The sequence below is a fragment of the Gossypium hirsutum genome, chromosome A10 (assembly GCF_007990345.1).
Source record: "Gossypium hirsutum isolate 1008001.06 chromosome A10, Gossypium_hirsutum_v2.1, whole genome shotgun sequence".
In the NCBI taxonomy this organism is placed as follows: domain Eukaryota; kingdom Viridiplantae; phylum Streptophyta; class Magnoliopsida; order Malvales; family Malvaceae; genus Gossypium; species Gossypium hirsutum.
Window position 1 is genome coordinate 22793301 of NC_053433.1, and position 9977 is coordinate 22803277.

General features: G+C 34.3%; 1 non-coding gene across 1 annotated transcript; it reads right to left on the reverse strand.

Annotated features, from left to right (window-relative positions):
* Window positions 1-9396: 9396 nt before the first annotated feature.
* Window positions 9397-9503, reverse strand: LOC121208864 (small nucleolar RNA R71). Its single transcript, XR_005903988.1, has one exon. It is a non-coding gene; the product is annotated as a small nucleolar RNA R71 (small nucleolar RNA).
* Window positions 9504-9977: the final 474 nt, after the last annotated feature.

The window sequence follows — 9977 nt, forward strand, 5'->3', positions numbered from 1 at the left end:
CCTCGAACCCTGTTCCGGCATTGAACACAGGTGAGGGGTGTTACAATGGTCGTGTGCCCAGGCTGTGTAACTAACTATTTTGGAATTAGAGTCACACAAGCCAAAGATACAGGTGTGTGTCCAGGTTGTGTGGGAGATATTTTGAAATTTGAGTCACGCGAGCATACGCTTGGCCGTGTGCTAGACCGTGTAACTCACTGTTTTGAGCCACACAGTCATATGCTAGGCCATGTGACAGGTCGTGTGTGACATTAAGAGGGCCACACGGGCCAACCACTCAGGCCGTGTGAATCCACATGGGCGTGTGGGCTAATAATCAAGAGTTTTCCCTAGCGTCATAATTGTCGTGTGAATTGAATGTAGGCCTACTGTAGGGTTTGTATGATCTGAACTTGAAATTGAAATTGCTATCTGACAATTTGTTACTGAATAATCAATTGTTCTGATATATATATGCATCTGATATGAGATTAGATAAGTAAGTGTAATAGCATTACATGAGCACGTTCTAAAGTTATATTACTGTATACTTATATCTGGTATCTATTAAATCTGCATCTGCATTAGGATTGGGACTATATAAAGAAGGAAGTGTGATAAGTTAATAATCTGCCAAATCTAGTGGCTAAGCCGCAAATATTTCCTATTCTAGCAATTTATTTCATTCTGATCTGGCAGCTAGGCTGCAATTATTCTGAAACATGACATACAGTCACTATGTGGTGTGTAGGGATAGATGGGTACTTGATGCCCTATATGGTGTGCTGGGATGGACAGAGATGGTGTGTAGTGGATAGAGGTAGGAATCTGTATCTGATATTCTCTGTTTCTAATTCTGTATTTGATTATGATAAACGACTGAGTTATGAAAAACTGAAATCATATATGTTGTACTACCATTTTTATTGAATCTAAGTTACACACAATGAGCTGTAAACTTATTTAGTTTATTTGTTTGGACTACAGGTAATCCACAGATTTAGGCGGATCGACCTGGCAGGAGCTCGATTAATTCTCTTTAGTTATTTTACTAATTTTATAAGCTTATGCTACTGTGTGTTTATTTTGGATTACGCTTCGAAAGTCTGAATTTTTATGTTTGGTTTAATTAATCACATGATTTCTGGATATTAAATTTCAAGTAGTTAAAGGTTGTTTTGTTTTACATAAGTTGATGTAGCCTTCAGACATGGCCTTAACTTCTAAGTCGGGTTTAGGGTGTTACACTATCTATCTATCTATCTATCTAAAATAAACTAAAAATATTTGAAATCTCCAATACTTATTAGATTGAGTGATAATGAGCTCAATACTGTAAACTCTAATTTATATAGGTTTTTTCTAGTAGTTTTACCATATTTTACTTAAAAATAATACAAATCTCGAGTACTTGTTGATCAATTTAGTGGATTTTGCTTAAACTTCAATAATGGACATGAATTTATAAAATATGCAAATTTGTGCTTTATTACATGAATTTTGTGCATAAATTAAATTATTTCATGTTATTTATTAATGTGTTATATTTAATTGTGTAGTAGGATCATGAAGTTGATTTAATAAAGAGCTTATTATAAAGTTGCATGAACATGAGCTATTTATTTCCTATATTGGACGGCAAAACCTTGATAAATGGGTCAACAAGATGTTATTGTGACCCAATTAAAATGATGTTATATGGTGGACAAGTTTGATTATTTAATGGGTCACAGAACTGTCCAACAAGGGGGAGTCAAGCCAAATTCAGCACAACCATGTTGGTTGCCCAAAAAATCTGTTTTGGGATATTTACTGGAGGTCCCTGCATCTGGAGAATCATTGGAAATCAGCACATAAAGATTGCCCTTGACACCTGATAAACCGTAATTTATACATATTTTTATCCCATGCTTAGCACATTTATGGATGGTTTCTCCTTAGATTTGGTGAATTCGATGCTCCTAATCCTTTAATTTCATGTTTTATACTTAGATGAGTATAGGAGAGTAAAAAGAGCGAGAAACGGCCCGAAAACGGAGAAAATGGACCCACATAGGAAATCAACACGGCCTGGACTTCCTCACACGAGCGTGTCACACGGCCGTGTCCATTTGGCAGGATCGAAGCACGACTTACACGGGTAGACTACATGCCCGTGCCTATTCAACAGCCTTGACCACGGGCTGGAGTAATCGCACACGGGCGTGTCCCTGCCGAGTCCAAGTATAGCCCTACTCGAAAAAGGCCACTTTTGAGGGCTCTTAGGTATTCTAAAGCCTACTTAAACACCGGAGGTGGCACTTAGAACAGACACGCGAATTAGGAAGCAAGGAATTACTCAAGGGAAGCCGATTGGTCCATCTCAGAAGTCGGATTCATCGTCAAGACTGAAGATCTCCCTTCAATTTCCATTTAGGGGTTTTGGGTTTTCTTTATGTTTTGTATTCATTACTCTTCTGAGATGTTTTCTTTTATAATTATGAACTAAACCCCCTAAATACCTAAGAGGAATGAAACCTAAGACAGATCTTGTTACTATTATCTGAATTGTATGATAAATATTTGACTTGTTTTTCAATTATGTGTTCTTAATTCTTGTTTTAATATTCCAGGATATTGATTCAAGTTAATGCTCTTATTCAGAGAAGGAAAAGGCCCTGTCTAAGAGTAAATTCGTCGTAATTAAGCGGAGTTGATTGCACGCCTAGAGATAGGGTGATAAGATTTTGCCGGATTATGGTGAAACCTAACAAAGGGATCCATAGATCGAGTTAATACAACACTAAGGCATTAATTAGAAAGAGATTTCAATTAAATCAACCTAGGATTAGACGTTATTAGTCTCGAGAGAGATAATAATAAAACTTAGGGATTTCTACGGATCAAGTCAAATGAATAAATCGTCTGATTCAAATTCAAATAACAAGTGAAGTCTAAGTGGATTTTTCCTTAGGTATTGTCTTAATCAATCGAATTTTCCCAAAAGCTTTTCCCCAATTTCTCTCTGTGCATTCTTAGTTTAGTTAATTAGTTTAGATAAACAAATCCCCTAGTTTTTAGGCTAGATAATAAAAAGAAAGTAATTACTAGTACTCTTGGTTCCTTTGGGTTCGACAATCTAGTCTTTCTAAAGCTATACTACTGTTCGATAGGTACACTTGCCTTCATCGTGATAACAGTTAGTTTCAAGAACGATTAATTATAAATTTTTAAAACCTGTCGCGAATATCACGTACCAACACCGTCCAACCCATACTTAAATTTAGCATGATTCTATGTTCAAATAAAGGAACCATCATCCACCTTCTTCAACAAAATGCTGTCTACCAAGCAATGCAGAAAATGGAAGGATTCCAATCCCTATTTTTAGTAAACTCTACCATCTACTTCAAGTATAAAAACCCCCACTCATTCCCCATTTCAATCATCCTTCATCTCAATATCCCTCATTCTTCACATCTCTCAATCATCATTCATTCTCTCATTTCCTCTCTTCATTTCCACACATAGCATCTCATATTTTCTTTCTTAGCCAAAAACATTGATAAGATTATCTCTTAACCGCCCACCTTGAGGAGCCATTAGTAAAGGAACAACACAAGGATCATAGGAAAACATCTTCAGTCAAAGTTCACAAGACTGCTAATTCGATAGAGTTTATTCTTCATTTACTTTGTTATTTTAATTTTAACCTTAATCATGTTTGCAATGTGATTTATTATCTTGTCATCAACAATGGTAGCTTAATTTTGTTTAGCTGAGATGATTGCATTTATTGAATGAAGTTTGTTTAAATCATGTTTATAGTGTTTGTGCCTTAGTTGATCATGTTTACAATTAAACTCAAGTGTGTATTTCATTCATACGTGATTTGATACATTAGAATTAGTTGAGCGATCCTAACCAGACGATGGCTAGTGGACACAATAATTGAAATGTGTATGCTTAATTTAGATCCTAACTCGACTAAATTAAAGGTTTATAATAACTTTAATGAGCTATATTATCTTGTATAGTTTTTAGGTTTATGTGATTAAATTGTTTCAAACCTAACCCGTCCCTGTTACTTCACCTGAGTCCTAAGAAACCCTTAGTTTAAGATGATTAGTAAAATGCATGTTTTATTAAGTAAAAGATTCTTAAATGATTTAATTTGGTTTCCAAACTCATGAAAGATAGAGTTGCCATGGAATAATTTCTGAACAGTGTTAAGCATGATAAAAATAAGTTAAGTTGAATGATGTAATTATCTTAGCCTATTCATGTTATTAATTGTTAAAGTTTGTGTTTTTTTCTAAATTCATTCATACATTTCATTTCATACTTCACATTTAGTTTAAATTGCATTAGGGATCAATCTTGCATCTAAATAATTTAATTTAGTTAATCATCCATCACTTAAGATATTGTGTTTTTATTATCAAATTGTTAACTTTAATTTTGCAATATATTGATTAACATACACAATCCTTGTGGAGATGAATAACAACTATGTACATTTCCATAAACCGAAAGTTACAAGTTTTTGGCACTGTTGTCAAGGACTATTTAATCATTTTTTTGAGATTATTCTTTTCAATTTGGTTGTTATTTCATTTTTTATCTACCTTCTAACCTTACTAATTTATTCTTTACTTTTTGTGATTTATTTTTCAGGTGTTTTTGAGCATAGATCGAATTATCTATTTATTACCTGAGTCGGGATGGACCTTGGAAATCAAAATGATGGATAAGGAAATGAAGCCTATCATGTGCAAAATCCAATCCTTATTGTTGATGATAGGGATTGTGTAACACCCCTCGCCCGTATCCCTCGTCAGAACAGGGTTCGAGGTGTTGCCTGACTTAAACTCAGTCAATCACACAAAAACCGTGCCAAAAAATTTCAATCAATGTAAAACTTTTCTTTTCACATGCAATCTGTCCCATATATGGGCTTACGAGGCCCAAAACATCACTAGCCAACATAAGCCAATTTACATGGCCAAAACACTTTATCAATACAAGCCACCACCTTTGGCTAAATTATAATATCACATACTCAATATTAAAACCCTATACATGCCATAGACTCGAAATACTAGGATTTACTTACACCATTAGCGTGAGCTCGACAGTGTGATAATATCTCCGGTGAACTCCAACCCGAGCAAATAACTGCAGCCAACAATCTATAAAATAGAGGAATGTAACAACGGAGTAAGCATTCATAAGCTTAGTAAGTTTTAAGCAATGCAAACATATAAACGCAATTATATTTCGATTATTCAATTTCTCAAGCGGCCATATTCTAGGTATATTGCCATCTGGCCGAATATACACATGCACATAATGCACATTCAGCATTCTTATAACACTTAATCTGAATTCGTATAACATAAATAAATCAAATACCTTCACATACTTTCACAACTTGACCAGATGTATCATGATCATAAATATAGTTATAACATTTGTTCACATATGTATTACATTACACACTTATGATTCACTTCAAATCAAACTCACATATGAATACATAATGTATACCTAGCTCACTTAACGTATTGAGTATATTCATTTGTCAATCTAACACAAGGTACCTTAGTCTTAGACTTTTCTCTAATCACCGGCATTTCGCCTGCTAGGCTCGAGGCCTGATATCATTTCACCGGCATTATAGCCTGCTAGGCTCGAAAACCCGAATAGTATCTCACCGGCATTATAGCCTGCTAGGCTCAAAGGCCCGAATAATATCTCATCGGCATCATAGCCTGCTAGGCTCAAAGGCCCGATTAGTATTTCACCGGCATCATAGCCTGCTAGGCTCAAAGGCCCGAATAGTATTTCACCGGCATCATAGCCTGCTAGGCTCAAAAGCCCGAATAGTATTTCACCGGCATCATAGCCTGCTAGGCTTGAAGCCCGATATCATTTTTTGATAAACAATTCACCTGTTCTTTCCCACTTTCATAACTTATACTTCAACCATGTATAACTTATATCATCAATCACTAACAGTTATCTCATCGAAGTTCACATTTAATCACTTTAGTACCAAGCCACATTTGGCTACCACAAATGACTAATAATAATTTTATACACATCATGGTTTCCTTTAGATATTTAATCATCACAAATCGTGATATCTCTACCAGCACATATAAAACATAGTTTATTCATTGTAACACTCATTTAGTCCATCAAATTTCCAAATCCAATTCAACTTAAGCATAATAGCCATAATCGGCTTATAGCCTTAAATCATTACATATTCGACACATTAACTAAATAAAATTTACATTCTCTTTGCCATATTAATTTAACTCTTAGGCATATAAAAAGGAATCAAGCTTAAACACTTAAGAACTTACCTCGAAGGTTGTCGAACAATTACAACGACTATTCGATTACTTTCTCTTTTCCCTAATCCGAATTTGCCCCTCTATGCTCTTGAGCTTAAATTCAACAATTTTAAACTAGTCATTATTCGACTATTCAAGCATCACTTTCAAAATATAATATATATATATATTCAACTTCCGCACCTACAAATCATAGTAAGCTTATAAGAAATCAATAAGCAACTCATTAACAAATTTTTGTCAATGTTTACCACATAATCAAAATTTCACTGTAAGCTGTCTTCCTGAGCAATAGTCACTAAATCATTTATAAATGGAGTTACGAAACTCCAAATCAATTGCTGTTAATTTTCCCTGAAAATAGACTCATATATATTCTATCAATAAAATTTTCAGAATTTTTGGTTTGGCCAATCAATACCAGATTTTTCTTAAAGTTTCCCCTATTTCACTGTTTGGCTAATCTGACCACTCTTCACTACGAATCAAATTTCTCATTGTACAGAATTCAAAATATGTTCTCGTTTATTTCATTTGAAACTAGACTCATTAAGGAGCCTAATCATATAAATTTCATTTTATTACCATTTTTTTAAAATTTATAATAATTTTATAAAAACAAAACAGAGGATCTAGAAGTCATTTTGACCCTGTTCCACATCACTTCAAATATCTCATTATTGGAAATTATTTTGCTTACACGGTTTCTTTTATAAGAAACTAGACTCATTAAGCTTTAATTACATAATTTATTCAACTTCTGACTCATCTCCCATAATTTATGATGATTTTCCAAAGTCACATTACTGTCGCTGTTCCAAGCAGATTTATTACCAATTCACTCTTTCACACATACCTTGCATGCATGTTATTTAAACATGCATATCACAAATCAATCATCACATACCTATAATTTCACTTAAGCATAAACTTCATTTCATCATTTTAAAGCACAAACATTACTCAATATTATTCAAATTCACATTCAGCCATAATACACATAACATGTTAACCGATTTTCCCACTTAGCATCTAATGCACATGCATGCTCACAAATACACATCATCGAGTTCTCACTAAAGACATTTCATTTCTATAAACATAAATCATGCATCATAATTTAAATATTTACATAATTTCATATATCCAGTACTCACCTTTATTTTGTATTAAAATTTGATATCAATGTCGCCGATTTTCATTTAATTTACCATACAAAATCATGCAACATGATAGCTCAATTTTAAGTACATGAGTTCTTGTTCGGTTTGAAACGGTACAACGACTCTAGTGTATAGACGGTTTGAATATCAGACACATTTAACCTACCTAAACAAAACACTTCAGCGTGCATTTGAACATGTTGAATTCTGGCATGCATTTGGACACTTAAAAATTCAGCATACATTCGAACATTAAAATTTCACTAGCTGACAGCAAATAATTTTCGGACAATTCAGTTCCCTACATCCTTTCAACAAATGCTTATTTCCTTAGCTTCAACCAATAATAATGGGACATTACTAAAACTGAAATTTGAAAATGTAAATCTCAAATTAAACCGTTTTAACCTCCAAAAGTTAATAACTCTTCAAACATAAACCGAACAGTAATGCATGTTAATTTCAACCATATTTATATTTTGCTTATTACCACAAAACAGGACATTTATTAACCAACATTTTACCTTAATTAGAGCAGCAGCAGATCAATTACACCAGGATTTATTGCACGATAAACTACAGCAATTACATGCTGAAACTATCAGCATTCAACAGCAGGTTTCAACACCAACTTATACATTTATTTATCAACTCTTCTTCACTTCTAACACCAGTATTTTGGTAACAACTAACATGTATTTTAACTATTAACTTTGTTTAACAGTCCTTGAATTTGCGTTTTACCTGCATGTATTAAACACAGTATAAACATGGAAAATTTTCAAAGTTTCATTGCAAGGACTTACTGAACAGCCGCCGAACCTACTCTTGAGCAGTTTCTTTCCCCTTCTTACTGCCACCTTCAGCGAGTTTCTTAAGGAACCAGCTCCTAAATGAGCTCAAAAATTAAACATGCAGCAGCCCTCTTCTTCCCTCTCCATTCAAACAGCCCAGAAATGGGCAGAACTCAACAATTTATTTATTTATTTTCCTTTACTATTTTTCTTACCGTGAAAACACTCTCCCCCTAGTGACCGAATACTCAAGGGTTTTCTCCCCTATTTGCTCTCTCAATTTCGGCTATGAAGAACAAAAAAGATGGAAAAACTTTGTCCCTTCTATCCTTTTGTTAATTTTTCCCCCGCAACATTTCATGACACAAAATGACATATAATATTTGTGCCATACTCATGCCATAACTTATCAATAAAAAAAATGCCCATAATGCTTATCATACCTATCATGGCCGGCCACTATACCTTAAGGTGGGAAATTTGACATGCAAACCCACCTATTTCATACTATAAGTTATTTGGCCACTACAAATTAGCCTATAGCATTTTCAAAAATTTTCACATAGGTCCTATTTCATAATTTCACTCACAAATGGCAAAATCAAAGCATGAAATTTTCACACATGCACTTTCACATGTAATAATCACAGAATATAACATTTAATTATTTTTTTGTGACTCGATTTCGTGGTCCTGAAATCGCTTTCCGACTAGGGCCAAATTAAGGCTGTCACAGATTGTGCCATAAGATAGTACGTTTTGCCACTCTTCAATGAATTAAATCTGGGAATTAGGAGACTGGAGATTGAGGCACTACAATTTGAATTGAAATCAGTGATGTTTCAAATGCTCCAAATGGTGGGCTAGTTTAATGGAATATCCATGGAAGATCCACACCTTGACCTTTGATTATTTATAGAGTGAGCAATTTGTTTAAGATAGTCGGTTTGATTAAAGACGCATTGAGGTTGAAGTTGTTTCCATACTCGTTGCGAGATTGAGCACGGGTATGACTTAATTTGTTTCCACGAAGTTCAATATCTAAGTTCAATATCTACATGGTAAGAATTAGCAGAAAGATTTTTTGTTAAGTATTTCCCACCTAGCAAAAATTCTAAGTTGTGAAATGAGATAACCACTTTTCAACAACTGGATGACGAATCTTTGTACGAGGCATGAGAGAGATTCAAAGAATTACTTTGTAAGTGCCCTCATCATGGGATTCCACACTGCATCTAGTTGAAGATGTTTTATAATGGCCTCGACGCATACACAAGGTTGATGGTAGATGCTTCTGTGAATGGTGCAATTTTGTCTAAGTCTTATAACGAGGCTTAGGGGATCATTGAGAGGATCGCTAGTAACAACTATCAATAGCCAACAAGTTGAGCAATTTCAAGAAGATGAGTAGGCAGAGTGCACGAAGTGTACGCACTTACATCACTCTCAACTTAAGTATCTTCTATTTCTTCAATGTTGAAACAGTTTACAGCTAATAGTTTGAATACTGTTACAGCTCAATCACCAAGTCAATTTGATGTTGTTTCTTGTGTATACTATGAGGATGGTCAATCTTTCGAGAATTGTCTATCAAATCTTGAGTTAGTTTATTATGTAGGGAATCAACATCAAAATAGAAGTGGATACAGACCATAGTCTAACTTCTACGATCCTTCATGGTGCAACCATCCAAATTT